Below are 18,432 nucleotides of genomic sequence, written 5' to 3'. Positions count from 1 at the left end.
AACTCCATCATGACAGGCACAGTGTCTCCTTCTGAACTCCATCATGACAGACACAGTGTCTCCTTCTGAACTCCATCATGGCAGGCGCAGTGTCTCCTTCTGAACTCCATCATGACAGGCGCAGTGTCTCCTTCTGAACTCCATCATGACAGGCGCAGTGTCTCCTTCTGAACTCCATCATGACAGACGCAGTGTCTCCTTCTGAACTCCATCATGGCAGGCACAGTGTCTCCTTCTGAACTCCATCATGACAGGCGCAGTGTCTCCTTCTGAACTCCATCATGGCAGGCGCAGTGTCTCCTTCTGAACTCCATCATGGCTGTTGCAGTGTCTCCTTATGAACTCTGGCTAAACATGGCCTCTGTGGCTGCGTGTCTGAGAGCGCAGCCGTTTTCACTGACATGATTGCAGCACTTCCCATAACATGCACATGACTGTCTTTTTTTTGCATTCACTTCAGGCCACCTCCCAGTCACCACCCAGGAAAGCCGTGGTGTTGCCTCTCCGTTCCTAATGTCAGCGATCCCATATGCAATGTACATTCTGTGTAACACATTACAATTTTCAGCTCATGCGCAGTAGCAGATAATCACCTAACTTCAATAACATCGGCACTGCGTGCATCTGTGTGAACATGTGCCTCCTAACAGGTGTCTATACACTTACCTGCTGCTCTGCCTGGGCTGTTGTTGTGTGAACATGCCGATACTGAGCTTTGCCTTTGTAGGAATGCCTCTTTACACGCCCGTTTTGCCTCTTTTGTCTTACGTGTAAATATATTTGGGATGCATTCTCACACGTGTGTGCACTCATACTCTAAACATGTGCAGAGAGAAAGTGGTATAAATTCAACTCTGCATCAGCCCCAAAATAGTTTGATTCTTCTCCAGTATAGGACCAACTACAGATTACATAAACAGTACAGTAGCTGTGTGATAGGGATGAAAGGGGATTTGAAGGGAAATACAGTCACTTTGTCCAGCAAAGGAGATTTCCTCTGTGGAGGGTGAGTAACTGCCAGATTTAGCACGAGGGCAGGTAATGAGATTATCAGAATAACATCACTTCTACATTTAGGAATGAAACTGTGTGTATGGGGATGACCTGTTTTTCACTGGGTTTGGTGTAGTTTTGGAATTGTTTTCCAGTAGTGGAATATCATGAAATTGTTGGCCTACAAAGTACAACGGTGTAAGCTGCCAACTGATTCAGACGATTACTAACAGTGTATGGCGTCACAGTACAGTACGTGTGGCATGAGTCGGGGAGCAGTTATTCTACAGGGCAACATAAAATCAGATCCAAATTAATAATTATTACATAGGTCATAAAAATTAAGATCTCTAGATTCAAATTAATAATAATTCCATGGATCTTATAAATGAAGATCCCCAGATCCAAATGAATCATAATTATTACATGGATCATGCAATTGGTGATCCCTAGATTCAAAATAAAAAGAAATATTATATTCTCACATAAACAGAGATCCCCCAGATTCAGCCAATTGAGCCTTTGAGATTCATTTCACCCAACAGGAAACAACCCGCACCCAAACATCACAAAAATGTATTAGAAAGAAAAACATTTTAAGCAACTTTTGAAGTGAGTAGAATTTCTGATCATTGCATTTTTTTCTTCCAATGTAATCTTAGCTCCCACTAGAAAGGGGCGTCTAAGTTATCACCGCTGCTGACAATGCAAACTTCTCTGGCCCATCCCACGAAAAACCTTATACAGCACTGAACATAAGCACCCAAGAGGGCATGATTCAGGGCCGTACGCAATGGCGGTGTTCACATAGTTGAGCGACCTACGGCACATGCATCATACAGAGTGTACGCACAAAGGTGCTGTTGGGATCAGGACAGGCGGCACCAGGAATGTTGTAGAAAAGTGATGGGTGGTCCTGTGCGGTGACTGGGAGGTGGCTAGAAATGCATTAAGGTCCATTCAGAGGGCGTGTGATGGCAGTGTCACAGGTGTATCAATGCAAGTGGCTGCGTTCACAGATACACAGCCGCAGACATAGTAGGCCATGGTCAGCTGGAGAAACTGCCCCTGCCATGAGGCTGATGGTGCGACCGATGGTGTAGTATAAGGATGCACCAATCGGTATTACTGCGTCCCCGGGCTCTGTAAGTGGGCGTCTCAGTCCTTGCACATTTGGCTGCACAGATGTACACCAAGGAAGGAGTCTATATGCCATTTGCACACAGACGGGCGGCCTCCAATAGACGCTGCTACATGCGGCCCAAAAGTCTCTATAAAACATGAAGTCTGAACGAAATAGAATATAACATAAAGGTGAACAGATTCCAGTTTTACACAAAGCCACATCCATAGTACCCGGGTTATGGTAATGATTAACAACTTTCTACATACAAACTTGCCAATCATACTGAAAACATAATTGTTGAAAGAGAAAAATCCTTTGGTGGTTCGGAAAGTAAATGAACGCTCCTTTACTATTTTTATACCATACTGAGCTGTTCAAATATACAGTAAGGGTTTGGTCTTACTAGGTAAATTCTGACTGCAAGTTACAATATTCCCTTTACGTTGTGCTTTTTTTACGTTGTGCTTCTGATCACTGGACAGTAATCAGAGAAATATATTGGAATAGTAAACCCGGACTTAAGAGCTTACAGCACATTACGAGTATTGGATACCCCAAAGTCCATCAACAAAATCATTCTGTTCTTGCTCTGTTCAAACAAAAAATATTTCTAGGAGTGTATTTATGAAATGGCGAAATGTCTCATTAAAACTTACCTGTGCCTCACCCAGTGCATGGGGACACCATACTGGTACCACCACAAAACTGTTTTGGTATTTCTATCTTAGGGGTATATTTACTAAAGTGCTGGTTTTTAGAAGTGGAGATGTATAACATAGCAACCAATCAGATTCTACTTATTTATCTAGCACCTTCTAGTAGACAATAGCTAGAATGGGGGTTCTTTCATCATCCAGTGACAACACAAGAATAGCTTGTTTCCCCAGATAAGCCCAATGACTGCATAACTGTCAGCACCTTTCCAAGCGCCCTATTTATCAAAGGGAGAAAATCCAATTCCTAAATCCAATAGAAAGACGTTTTTTCTTTTTTACAGATTTAGAGATTCTCCATATTTATAAATCCCTGCAGGATGTATTGGCCATTGCCTGGTATCACAAGTGTTGGCCAAAGCAGATGTTAATCTGCAATAGCTTCCCAACTCAAAATAACTTACTTAAGAAAGAAAGTGGATTTACCCATACTGCCGTCCTATGCTATCACCATCTCAGGGTGTACTGCCGTCCTATGCTATCACCATCTCAGGGTGTACTACCGTCCTATGCTATCACCATCTCAGGGTGTACTGCCAACCTATGCTATCACCATCTCAGGATGTACTGCCATCCTATGCTATCACCATCTCAGGATGTACTGCCGTCCTATGCTATCACCATCTCAGGGTGTACTGCCAACCTATGCTATCACCATCTCAGGGTGTACTGCCGTCCTATGCTATCACCATCTCAGGATGTACTGCCATCCTATGCTATCATCATCTCAGGATGTACTGCCGTCCTATGCTATCACCATCTCAGGATGTACTGCCGTCCTATGCTATCACCATCTCAGGGTGTACTGCCAACCTATGCTATCACCATCTCAGGGTGTACTGCCATCCTATGCTATCACCATCTCAGGATGTACTGCCGTCCTATGCTATCACCATCTCAGGATGTACTGCCATCCTATGCTATCATCATCTCAGGGTGTACTGCCGTCCTATGCTATCACCATCTCAGGATGTACTGCCGTCCTATGCTATCACCATCTCAGGGTGTACTGCCAACCTATGCTATCACCATCTCAGGGTGTACTGCCATCCTATGCTATCACCATCTCAGGATGTACTGCCGTCCTATGCTATCACCATCTCAGGATGTACTGCCATCCTATGCTATCATCATCTCAGGGTGTACTGCCGTCCTATGCTATCACCATCTCAGGATGTACTATTGTCCTATGTTATCACCATCTCAGGATGTACTGTCATCCTATGCTATCACCATCTCAGGATGTACTGCCGTCCTATGCTATCACCATCTCAGGGTGTACTGCCAACCTATGCTATCACCATCTCAGGGTGTACTGCCGTCCTATGCAATCACCATCTCAGGATGTACTGCCATCCTATGCTATCATCATCTCAGGATGTACTGCCGTCCTATGCTATCACCATCTCAGGATGTAGTGTACTGCCATCCTATGCTATCACCATCTCAGGATGTACTGCCGTCCTATGCTATCACCATCTCAGGATGTACTGCCATCCTATGCTATCATCATCTCAGGGTGTACTGCCGTCCTATGCTATCACCATCTCAGGATGTACTATTGTCCTATGTTATCACCATCTCAGGATGTACTGTCATCCTATGCTATCACCATCTCAGGATGTACTGCCGTTCTATGCTATCACCATCTCAGGGTGTACTGCCGTCCTATGCTATCACCATCTCAGGGTTTACTGCCGTTCTATGCTATCACCATCTCAGGATGTACTGCCATCCTATGCTATCACCATCTCAGGATATACTGCCGTTCTATGCTATCACCATCTCGGGGTGTACTGCCACCCTATGTTATCACCATCTCAGGGTGTACTGCCGTTCTATGCTATCACCATCTCAGGGTGTACTGCCGTTCTATGCTACCGTATCACCATCTCAGGGTGTACTGACGTTCTATGCTATCACCATCTCAGGGTGTACTGCCAACCTATGCTATCACCATCTCAGGGTGTACTGCCATCCTATGCTATCACCATCTCAGGATGTACTGCCGTCCTATGCTATCACCATCTCAGGATGTACTGCCATCCTATGCTATCATCATCTCAGGGTGTACTGCCGTCCTATGCTATCACCATCTCAGGATGTACTGCCGTCCTATGCTATCACCATCTCAGGGTGTACTGCCAACCTATGCTATCACCATCTCAGGGTGTACTGCCATCCTATGCTATCACCATCTCAGGATGTACTGCCGTCCTATGCTATCACCATCTCAGGATGTACTGCCATCCTATGCTATCATCATCTCAGGGTGTACTGCCGTCCTATGCTATCACCATCTCAGGATGTACTATTGTCCTATGTTATCACCATCTCAGGATGTACTGTCATCCTATGCTATCACCATCTCAGGATGTACTGCCGTCCTATGCTATCACCATCTCAGGGTGTACTGCCAACCTATGCTATCACCATCTCAGGGTGTACTGCCGTCCTATGCTATCACCATCTCAGGATGTACTGCCATCCTATGCTATCACCATCTCAGGATGTACTGCCGTCCTATGCTATCACCATCTCAGGATGTACTGCCGTCCTATGCTATCACCATCTCAGGGTGTACTGCCAACCTATGCTATCACCATCTCAGGGTGTACTGCCATCCTATGCTATCACCATCTCAGGATGTACTGCCGTCCTATGCTATCACCATCTCAGGATGTACTGCCATCCTATGCTATCATCATCTCAGGGTGTACTGCCGTCCTATGCTATCACCATCTCAGGATGTACTATTGTCCTATGTTATCACCATCTCAGGATGTACTGTCATCCTATGCTATCACCATCTCAGGATGTACTGCCGTTCTATGCTATCACCATCTCAGGGTGTACTGCCGTCCTATGCTATCACCATCTCAGGGTTTACTGCCGTTCTATGCTATCACCATCTCAGGATGTACTGCCATCCTATGCTATCACCATCTCAGGATATACTGCCGTTCTATGCTATCACCATCTCGGGGTGTACTGCCACCCTATGTTATCACCATCTCAGGGTGTACTGCCGTTCTATGCTATCACCATCTCAGGGTGTACTGCCGTTCTATGCTACCGTATCACCATCTCAGGGTGTACTGACGTTCTATGCTATCACCATCTCAGGGTGTACTGCCTTTCTATGCTATCACCATCTCAGGGTGTACTGTTGTCCTATGCTATCACCATCTCAGGATGTATTGATGCCCTATGCAATCACCATCTCAGGATGTATTGTTGTCCTATGCTATCGCCATCTCAGGATGTATTGTTGTCCTATGCTATCGCCATCTCAGGATGTATTGATGCCCTATGCAATCACCATCTCAGGATGTATTGATGCCCTATGCTATCGCCATCTCAGGACGCACTGTTGTCCTATGCTATCACCATCTCAGGATGTACTGCCATCCTATGCTATCATCATCTTAGAGTGTCCTGCAGTCCTTATGCTATCACCATCTCAGGATGTACTATTGTCCTATGTTATTACCATCTCAGGGTGTACTGCCGTTCTATGCTATCACCATCTCAGGATGTACTATTGTCCTATGTTATCACCATCTCAGGGTGTACTGCCGTCCTATGCTATCACCATCTCAGGGTGTACTGCCGTTCTATGCTATCACCATCTCTGGGTGTACTGCCGTTCTATGCTATCACTATCTCAGGGTGTACTGTTTTCCTATGCTATCACCATCTCAGGATGTACTATTGTCCTATGTTATCACCATCTCAGGGTGTACTGCCGTTCTATGCTATAACCATCTCAGGGTGTACTGCCGTTCTATGCTATCACCATCTCAGGATGTACTGCCGTCCTATGCTATCACCATCTCAGGATGTACTGTTGTCCTATGCTATCACCATCTCAGGATGTACTGTTGTCCTATGCTATCACCATCTCAGGATGTACTGTTGTCCTATGCTATCGCCATCTCAGGATGTACTGCCGTCCTATGCTATCACCATCTCAGGATGTACCGTTTTCCTATGCTATCACCATCTCAGGATGTACTGTTTTCCTATGCTATAACCATCTCAGGATGTACTGTTTTCCTATGCTATCGCCATCTCAGGATATACTGTTTTCCTATGCTATCACCATCTCAGGATGTACTGTTGTTCTATGCTATTTCCATCTCACCCCCAATCGCTGACAACATGCCAGTCACTTTGTGATGGGATCCTCTGTGCGTCTGTAATCGCAATCTGATCGCAACACACGCGCAGTGCGGCTTATATGCATGCGCAATGGCAAATATTTGCTCGATCTGCGTTAAAATCGCATTAAGGCCCCCATACATCAGCGATGGATTGCTGCACTGCGGCGATCCAGAGATGCCAGGTCGGCGTATCGTGAAATCCAACATGTTAGATTTCACAGATTTTCCGATCACGATCAAAAAATTATCGTGATTGGCAGATCGGTGAAATTTAACATGTAGAATTTCACCGACCCTTGCGACGGATCGCGGAACATCGATGTCCGCTGGTCGGCATTTCCGACCGGCGGATCAGCGTTTCCAATCGGTTCACGGCTATCCATCTCTGATGTATGGGGGCCTTTAGTGTCCATCTCTGAATCAGGCCCAGAATCACAAGTGAAATAATAGCTCTACCTGTGGATCTTTTAAAATGTGTCAGGCAGTAATGAGTACACCTGTGCACCAAGTAGGAAAAATGGAAACCATGCACTGGTAGTGCTCCCTGAGAAATGAGTTTGGGAAACACTGATCTACAGTATAGGCACACACTAAATACAAGATGGGGCGAATGCACACCCTTACTGTAACCTGGCTGTGGAGAACTGACCTCAGCTTAGCTGGGCCTACCTTGCTTAGGTCCCCCAAGAGTGGGACAACTCACCTTAAGCTGGTACACACTCTACGATGTGAGTTAGCTGGGAATCTCAAATATTTGTTTGTGCCATATTTGGTTGGATATTCTAATATTAGCCAAATAAGCGCATGGGGGCATATTCAATCAGGTGCAAGAATAGCAAACATCCCACACCTGCGGGGTTTTTCCTGCAGGTGCAGGTGCAGGATTTTTGCTATTCAATTAAGTGCAGGGTCTTTGATTTTTTGAGCGCCTCGGTGGTGTGTAAGTATGTTGTGTCAGTGTATGTAAGTATGTGTGAGTGTGTGTGTGTGACCCCTGCGTGTGTGTGAGCCCCCCCGGAGGTAGCTGCAGGGAGAACTACATCTCCCAGCAGCTCCCTGGCCTCCCAGCAGACCCATCAACTCCCAGCAGCCCCCTCCCAAGTACTAAGATGGAGGGGAGATGACCAGGAGCCATGGAGTCCAACGGACCGTTTCGTTTTTTTTTTTCTTGCCCCACTGGTTTGTCAGTGTTGAGAATTCTGCGTGCATTTTTTTTTTTAAATTGAATACCGCGGGTATCATAAGCGCGCATAACTGCGGTATTCCACAATTGGGCGTGAGGTCCGCGTGATTTTTTTGTGAAGAAAACCTTGCTCCCAATTATATATGCACCCTGATCTGACAATCCTATTACCTCAATTACAAGTATATTGGTCATTAAAGCATCAGATACAAACACATAATCAATTCATCATGACAGTGTAAAGTGCCGCTGATAAGGAAGTAAACACAGCATCTAGTGGAGGACTGGCACCCAATATGCCAACCTACTGTCACCCCTACTTTATGCTGGCTCTTATTTCCTCAATGAGGAGATTTTTATCCATTTGTTGGGATGCCAACAAATTACAAACTAATTTTGTATTCAAATAAGCTATAATACTACATATCATAAAGTTCCAAAAGAAAACCTTGTAATATGCATTAAGTGCATAAATATTATATAGTATATAATCAGACCCCCAATTATGGACACATCAAGGATACCATATGTATTTTGGTTTTGACTTGGCTCTTTATGCCTAATTAGCGCAAGTTCGGATTAGTTTGGATTTATACAATTGGTTATCCAAAACACGTGATACAGATATGTCCACATACATCTTACCACTGTGCGCTACTCGTGAGCACCGTGCGACTCGGTAGAGCATAGCGTCTTTTTGTGCAACCTTTTTACCTTCAAATGCATCTATTTTGCACAGCGAGGGGAATAGGATAGCCAATATAATGCAATTTTTGAGATCCTAACATAACTGAGTAAAACCGAACCGCTCATCTCTAATATCTTCCATTCATTAGTTTGAAGTGCATGATAGTCTATAGATCCTGTCTTATCAGAATTCCTGCCCCTCTAGATTTATTGTTGTAAGCAGCATAAGCAGGTTAACATTGATTTCCTTTTTCATTAAATAACTAGTACAGGGACCTGGAATATGCTGGGTCATCCCATCTGCCCTCCCCCCACTCTGTGAATCTGCCTTCCTCTGTAGCTGCATACTTACCCGTCCTCAGCGGGTCCTCCTCCTCGCCGGCTAAGGTCTGTCCCGTCACTCTAGCAGTGGAAGCCATTTGGCAGAACTGTGCATGCATGTAGGAGACGGGACATAACGTAAAGGATTATCATATAATGGAAAAAAACAATGAAGACCTTATCTAACATACATACAACAATAAAACAGTCACATCCCTGTGAAGGGCAATTGTAGGTAATCTTCCTCCTTTTAGTAGGTGCGTTCTTAATGCAACCGTCTTCACAGAGGAGTAGAATAATTCTCCTTTTCTGACACTCCCCTCAGGACTGTAGCTTTCCCCAAGATCTATGTATGTACCCAAAACAAAGGGAAAAGTATATAGTGCAATACTTTATAATGAAATATAAAACACTAAAAATACAGTGCAAACAGATGCAAGCCATTCAGTGTTGGTGTGTTTCGTTAAGTGACAGAAGTGAAACAATTACCGGTTTCTGGAAAGAGTCGGCAATGGACAGTTCTTATTGAGCAGATGGTGTAAACACCAGTAAAGTAACTGCCGGCAGCGCGTCACCCCTCAGCCGGATCATCCACACAGCCACGTGGGTCAACTCCACTGCAACAATGCGTTTTTACCCACCTTCGGGTCTTTTTCAAGGTGAATTATATAAATGTATTCCTCCTACATTGCAAGAGCATAATTTTAAGTTATTCATACTGGCAAAAATTTTAGATAATCATCAACATTACAATGAATACACACACGAGGATGTTATGTTTCATGTTTGGTGATAATATTCATTCATCTTTGTTGCTCTTTTCTTGCAATCTAGTCCCACCTAATCCATTACACAATGTTTTACATTTCTGACTCTATGCAGGGCTGCCAGGAAACCTATTGAACCACGATACTATTGGTGTGGGCAATTGGCTCAGGGCATGACCATTCTTCGATGTAACTTTCTGTACATGCTGCAACACCTGCAGAAGAGGGCATGATCATGCCATCATGGGGGTATGACTGTGCATCCTTGGTCCTGGCTGCTTCTTCATATCCACCCTCTCAACACTCATGATTCTAATCATGGATGGCACCACAATCATTTCTGAGGACTGGGCCAGGATTCCATTGGATTCTCCCACCAATTTTGTTCAGTTCTATGTGGCAGCTGCACTTCTTCTCAGCCTTGGGTCTTTGATTTTCTGCAGACAGTGAGGGCATGATGACTCTATCCATTTGTAGGACACCAGGCTCTGTAAATCCCGCTGTGGCTGTAATGGAGCTCAGCGTCTGCTGGATGGAGACCAAGCTCTGTTAATCCCACTGTGGCTGCAATGGAGCTCAGCTTCTGGGGGCTGGACACTTGGTCACCGGAATCGGCAAGCACTGTTAAGTAGAGTTGAGCGTGTCCGGTTCTCTGAGAACATAGTGGATCAGAGTATGATCCGAGTCAGGCTCGGGTTTTTCCGTCTGACTCAGAATTCAAAACAAAGCAAAACGTCATCCTCCCGCTGTCAGATTCTTCAGGATTTGGATTGTATATAAGTCCCTCCCTGCGGTGATCGCCGCCATTTCCTTTCTGAGTCCCATCCAGGGAGGGATTGTTCGTCAGAGCTGTTCTGTGTCCATCCAGGGGCATTTGTGTCCATCCAGGCAAGATCATTTAATGAAAAAAATGTTTAATAGAATACAACAATGCATTTAATTAATACAGTGATTTGTTGCACATTTTACTTTTAATTACCGGCTCCAAGGAGGTAAGTACAGTAGAGGAGCAAAAGATATAAGCAGGGTTGCTGCGTCTTTTTTGGCAGGGCTGGACAGGAGTCATTTGTTCCAAATGCAGTCGACTCCTGTGATGTCCAGATGATGTTCGTCATGTATTGTGTCGCCCTATGGCAATCACCTGACGCACTTCCCCGTCGCTCCACCTTCGGCTTTGTCAGAGGTCACTTCCTCCTAGTTGACTGAGCAGTGCTGGAGCTAGGAGAGCTACCCAGATTACGGCCGCGAGCTACCGGTAGCTTACGAGCTACAGGTTGGAGACCACTGGTACAAGAGTTCTAACATATTGAATGTCACCAATCCACTGATTAATCACTGGTGTACACAGATCAGCATTTTTTATCAGCGACGACAGACTGGGTTATTGGGCCGTAGATGTATGGTCCGTATAACTTAGTAGATGACAGAACAGTGATTATTGATGACTAACTAAAATTATTTAAATTATATACTAAATAATCTGTCTATTCATCCCTCCTAGCCGGACTTGATACAACTATATTACTTTATATTATAAATACGTTCCTTTAAATGATGACACTATAGGATCTTAAAACAAAATACATTTCAGAGAATTCATGAATGAACATTTTTGTTCTCCCTCACACAAAGGGGAGGAATAGCCACCACATAAGCAGCTAGAGGGTCCCTTATCCATAAAAATGAATAAAACAAACACACACACATCTTTACTTGTTATAGCAAATCATCTTGTAGTCTGGGTCCTTTAATACCTATTGGCCTGTATGAATCTCCTACACACGTTCCAATTGTACCTGATACTAGTAATGATGGGAAACCTGTGTCTCTATTCACAATAGGCTAACGTGTCCGTCTCATGCTGTGATTTGCTGCCAGCTTCTCTACCTGAGGAATATCCTCTCTTAGTTGTGGCAATCTGTGTGAATGTCTGTGCGTCACTGTCACTGCAATGGTCTTTGTGTGACCGTGGGTGTGGTGTCCTTCTAGGTTGCAATATAGTTGAATTTCCAGTTCTGTGTGAGTTGGTTGAGGGGACAGGAGTGACAAGGAAACAGGCTTGTACTGGTGGAAAGGACACTGCATGGTTCTGGTGAGCCTTTTATTGTTCATATATTAGATGTTATACATGTAATGAGGGTCTCGGTGAAGAGGGTATGTTAGTGTGTTATATACAGTTATCACTTACAAGTAGAGTGATAAGGGATTGTACTGAATCTTCTGTTAGGAGTAATGTGTTAGTATTCTAAAGGAATTTCTAATAGTATAAGTATGGACATAGTGACTGCTTCTCTAGAAATATACAGGAATATTTCCCATACAGCGCACCCAATACCCATCAGCGGTGATATCTGGAATTTCAAGGCTCAGTTGTGGATTTTGATGTTTAACGTGTCAAACACAGAGCATGGACTTTCCTAAGTTTCACAGGCTGTATGGATGTAATCAAGATCTATTGGGGCTCTTACGATATGCGTATGACCGCTGGCTTGTGTACCTGTTACATACTGTATGTGTTACTTTACTGTAACATTGATAACAAAGAAAATAGTCTGGTACAACAGTATTTATTTTACAATTTTACTTTTCTATATTCAGTAATATAAACATGTGGTTCTTTTTTGTTATTTGTTTTATACAGTCTTTTTTTTTTTAATCACAGTGGGTATTTTACACCTAAACAGTTTTATTTTATTATTACATTGCTATAAACGTCATAAACATAAGTCTAACCAGTTCAACTGGTAACCACATTACACCTTGAGTCAACAGTCAATAAGTGGCGGTTTATAAGTTTGCTACACATTAAAGTATGTTTCCAGCTGTGAAAATTCCACTGCAAAGTGTACAAAGGGTGTATGTATGTATGCGAGTGTGTCTCTTGCTTTCCATAGAAAGACAGATAGATAGAAAGATAGATAGATAGATAACATACTTATTGTTTGGAGATGTCCACTAAAGGGGCCTATTAATGAACACCTGCAATATTGCGACAATATGAAATTACTGTTAGGGACAATTGAAGAATACTCTATTACCAGGACACAGACACCGATATAAGCCCTTCCCAACAAAGAGTAGAAAGTGAAGTGATAGCTAATACCATGACATTACATCCAGGTTGGGACCGGGCTTGCCTGATGCATGTGCAGCCTCTGGGTGTTGGATGTAGCTAAGCTATTCAGCGCTTGGTATATTGGGCATTTTCAGAGTCCCCATAGAAATTGGTAACAGTGGGACTGCAGCAGATATTTCCGATATCTGCGGCATTACCCCCACCTTGTTAAATAGCCCCATACTGAAATATAGTGGAGGTGGAATTACACCAAAATTTTTTAATAAATAGGTCTAAGATTTATTCCATAAAGCAACATACATAAATTAGTATTGGGTTTAAGGGTAAAAATGCATGGTACCTATCTATCTACCAACTGAGTTATTGAAGTTACAGTATCATCTACTATATTATCAGTGTATCCTAATCCATTCTATTGGGTATCATATAAAAACAATTTTTTTTTATGTATCCATGTGCAGATTTAGTAGAAAACATGTATGAAAGAGGCAATGGGGGCAATTCAATTAGAGGCGACAAATCAAAAACTTAACATCGGTGAAGTTTTGGTGCGATTTATTTGCGTCTTTTGTCTATGCGCACTCCCATTTTCACACTATGCTCTTGTAAAACACGCACAGCGCCATTCGCACGAAAACTGTTAATGGAGTACCCTGCGAAAAGTACAGCTGAATTTGGGGAAATCTATCTGTACCCCATAAAAAGCCTGACATAGGAAATCAATATAGAAGTGTATTAGTGGCTCTACTAAAGGTATTTGAGGTTCTTAAGTTGTGTGAAATGGCTATGATATGCATTTTTCTGTAACAGTGGAAAAATTATAAAAAAATTAAATATATATATATTTTTTTCAAAATAAATAATACAGTTAAATTAGGGGTACATTAAAATGGGTACAAATATATTTTTAAGTAAAAAAAGTGCACTTTTATTTTTTTTTTAAATACAGTGGTCACTTCCCTCTGCAATGTTTAAAACACCTGTCCCATCCATACAGCACCCCCATATACCTGTCCCATCCATACAGCACCCCATATACCTGTCCCATCCATACAGCACCCCCATATACCTGTACCATCCATACAGCACCCCTATATACCTGTCCCATTCATACAGCACCCCCATATACCTTTCCCATCCATACAGCACCCCCATATACCTGTCCTATCCATACAGCACCCCCATATACCTGTCCCACTACTTTAAAACCCTTTTTCCACTTTTTATTTTTTCACTTCAAAAATCACGTCATTATTGGCCAAATTAAGCTATTTAAAATATTCTTTTTGCCTAATTGTCATTAGGAGGGATGTCCAAAGAGTTCTGAACTAAGGGCCTGATTCATTAAGGATTGCAACTACAACAGCGCTCGCAGTTGGCCGATTGTTGCGTACTGTGCATGCATCACAGTGCGCGTACGTGATGCCAACACTGCAATCAAGTAGACCATGCAGAGCAATCGCAGAGTGATTGACAGGCAGTGAGCGTTTGGGGGTGGTGAGAGGGGGGTGGTTGGAGAAACGCATTGCGTGGGTGTGCAGAAATTAGCCATTGCGATTGCAGACGCAGCTTGAGTATGAGGTTAGAAATTTTTAAGTAAGGGGCTGCTGTAATTCTGCGTGTGGGGACAATGGTACTCGATGTTACCGATGTTTGTGGAGGTTTGCAAGGTATTACGGATGTGAGATAGCGGTAGTGGGCGTCTCTATCCTGGCAGCGTGATGGCATTGCAATAGCAATCATTAGCATATTTTCGCAGGAGACCTGCGTGTGATTATGGAGCTGCAATCGCAATAGCGATCCTTAATGAATCAGTCCGACATTTTTAACCAAAAAGTGGGATTTTTAACAACTTTTTACCTTTCGCCGGTTTTGGTCTATGGAGAATTTGCATGTGCAAAAACTTCAACAACAGGATTGCACAATATGGCATTTTGAGCAAAAAGCTTGCACATGCGAAAAAAGTTTTCCAAACACGCAGCTTTTCGTGTCTAATTGATTCTGGCCCAACGTAATTAAAGAAGAAACAAAAACACAAAGCAAACTGGTTTTACATGTTATCAGTTGTTTCTTTTAAAAATGATTACAATAATGGACAGCATGATTGCACACTGGTCAGCATTCCTGCCTCACAGCACTAGGGTGAAAGGTTCAATTCCAACCTGGCCTTACCTGTGTGGATTTATGTATTCAGCCTTTATGCACAAGGGTTGCCTCCAGAAGAGAGGCAGGTGTGTGTGTGCGTGTGTAATAAATATATTGATGAGCAATAATGTAACACACCAAGATCTTGTAATCACCCTAAATATTCTTACTTAAGACACTGGTTTCCTGTCAAATATGGTATAGTAACGATGCACCTAGTTTTGCAAGGGAATGTAATAAGCATCCTGGCGGTCAGGATCCCGGTGCTGGATTCCCAACTGAAGTCTGAATCCCGGCTCCAGTATCCTGACCGCTGACATCCCGATGGCAAGTATTAGGGTTAGGCGTAGGCTCAAGGGGTAGAATTAGGCTGCGGGAGGGCAGCTTGAAAAAGTCCCGAGATGGGGACGAAACGCGTCGCTGTTCCCGATTGCTTTGCCTGTATATTGGTTCCGTTGCCATCAGTCACCTCCTCTATCACTGTGCAGCTGCTGCTCCCATCCACGTGTGTGCGCGGCGGCGCCTTCCACACCGTGGACATTCACCTCCAGCGTTCTTTCAGGCATTCTATCCACGGACGGCTCTCTCACACACCAGTGAGTGCTAGAGCCGGTTACCGGACTCCACACGCCAGCCTTGTTATCATATGCTGGGGACACTTATTGCCTTACTCCGGCTGGAGATCAAGATAGCAGCAGCAGACGGGGCGCTCCGCTGTCAGTTAGCACAGCGGCTTTTACTACTGACTGAGCCCGGCACATTATTACCTTTGTAGCTGATACGGACATACGGATACTAATTACCAATACAGGTATTATTATGGATACAATTTTTTCAACTTTTGCATTCAAGTACATATGAATTTCAGAGTGCTGACTTTTGCTACCACTGCTATTTTTCTGCACCAACCTAGATCCAAGATTTGGGATATACACTTGTTATATTATTGTCAGTGAAGACTATCAAATTGGGACCTACTAACCACGTGATGTCCCTCTTTCCCTGACATCATTCCAACTGTTTGTTATTCTCATTTATCCACCATTGTCTAATATTTATATTTCCATCTGCATATTATTTTTGTGATCTATGTGTTTTATGTTTTACATGTGCATATTTTATACATCATTCTATTATTAAATATTTGGTACAATTGTATATTAGCGCGGTTTTTGATTTTATCTGCGGGAGGGGAGTGTTAGGCTGCGAGAAAAGATGGGTTATGGGGAAGGTTAGTATACTTACAAATTGCTGTTGGGAATCTGCCTGTCGGGATGCCACTGTCGGTATTCTGGCCGTCGGCATTCTGACTGCTTGGATCCCGTACCCAACCATTTTGCAGGATTACAGGAATTAGGTGACTTGAACTATGGGCCTGATTCAGAGCCGGACACTATTTGCGCTCGCTCGTTCAGGAAAAAGGGGTGGCTATTCAAATGAACCGTTCGCTCTTTGCGGTCTGTTCCCGCCTCTAGGTGTGAACGAGCGAACAAAACATGCGGTAGTTTTTTGGTAAACTACGCCCCCTGGCCGCTCGCATCCTACGTCATGTCCGCTATTTATTAGATTAATCGAGTACATCGACCAGCGTATGAACTGCTCGCTATTCTTGTGGTTGGTTTTTCCTACCGCAATCTTGCGAGCAGATCTGACTATAAAATAACCCAGTGACATGGTCAATGACGCTGCTGTATTCATTATGCACACCCTTAAAACGCCCATCTTGACCTTTGTTTTCAAGCACCTTCCCCCATTACCACCCACACACGCCTCCTCCTGTCACTCAAAATAGCAGGCATTCGCAATTTAGCGAACAAACGATTTTCGGGCGCACTGACTGGTTCGCGCAGTATTACGATCCGTACGCATGCGCAGTTGGGCAAACATCGCTTGGAGCGAACGAGCGGCCGCTTACGAGCGGCTCTGAATCAGGCCCTTAGCACCTGCTTTGAAATGAGGGTGTTCCAGTCTTGTCCTATATTTTTAATAGGAACTGTTTTTCACCTTCATGTTGCACATCGGTGAAGATCATTTCTAGGTGCAGTTCGGGCATTGTATAGTTTCACCCATGCAAAATGACCATATGCCGAATGCAGTCCTGATGTCCACTTACTCGCACTAATGATTCATTTAAGTCATAAATTAGGATAAAAAACTGAAATGTTACATTGATTGCAAGGAATATTACTAAGTGGTAGGGGTCAGACTTATGCACAGATGGCCTCTGAAGATTTCCCCGCTTCTTCTCACATCTAGGTGGACTTCAAGTTTGTACTAATTCTCCTATTAGAGGAGTGCGCTGGGTTATGTGGGGCACATTGAGCGTGCTTTGTAAAGAGGGCCTTTAAAGTCAGATGTAGGCTAGTTAGTACAGTTATCAGATGCAAGCAGATAAGCCAATTGCATCCACCAGCTGACTGTGTTCTTGGTGAAAGTGACCCAGTTGATTTCATCCTATGTGTTCCGAACACCCTAAGCTATACACTTATAGCACCCCCTGTAATACTACTAAACACAAAGCACAGTGTGTATGCATGCTTGGGAAAGTAATACCATATAATAAACTCATTACATTTTATTATCATTGTTATTGTGTGCACTCCCCAATTTCTGAAACACCGTGTCTTAGCAACATTCTTAATTGCTAGTCATTATGGACTTAAAACTAGACAGTGGCCTATGAAGTTGGTCACAGACATAACTCTGGCATAACTTGTGCACTGAATTCTGAAGAGAATTGGTGGAGGAGGCACAAAGGTTTAAATCACCTAATCAGGGTTAAATTATAAGGCTACATGGGGAAATTTAAATAGATGTGACATTATGCAGCAAAATAACCATTCCCAACTGTATTTATGAGATTGAGACAGAAAGCATACATTATATCTTGTCCTGATTACAGGAGTATTATGAGTCCAATAATTAGGGTAATGGTTATTTAAATTCACTCTTTTTGTTCTAAATAAACCTTGAATGAATACATTATAATTTATATATATGAAAGCATCTTGCCTAAACTGACAGGTTTATATATAATACAGAGTTTTTTTATTGAATATAGAGGACAACATTACTAGTTTGTCCCTATTTAGACTAATACTGCAAAAATATGCTTGTAAGCTGGCTGCGCGAGTATTTTTATGTTTAAGAAAATTTGTATGTTCTTTTTTTGTGTGTATTATGGAGTCCATTTATTATTAATTTACTTATTTAATCATTAAAAGTTAAGTTTTAGACACACAGCAGCGTGTGCTG

At 43.2% G+C, this 18,432-nt stretch overlaps 1 protein-coding gene across 1 annotated transcript in view; it reads left to right on the top strand.

Moving 5' to 3' along the window:
* Window positions 1-11,985: 11,985 nt before the first annotated feature.
* LOC148479665 (synaptotagmin-2-like) overlaps window positions 11,986-18,432 on the top strand; it is a 52,911-nt gene continuing 46,464 nt past the window's right edge. Inside the window, exon 1 of the mRNA XM_088454556.1 lies at window positions 11,986-12,048. The gene's annotated coding sequence lies outside the window, so the exon portion shown is untranslated. The remainder of the gene's footprint in view (window positions 12,049-18,432) is intronic.

Source organism: Taudactylus pleione, unplaced genomic scaffold (genome assembly GCF_031769625.1).
Source record: "Taudactylus pleione unplaced genomic scaffold, aTauple2 ptg000619l, whole genome shotgun sequence".
Taxonomy (NCBI): Eukaryota; Metazoa; Chordata; class Amphibia; order Anura; family Myobatrachidae; genus Taudactylus; species Taudactylus pleione.
Note: the sequence above shows the minus strand (reverse complement) of the source record. Positions and strands in the feature narration are given on the sequence as shown.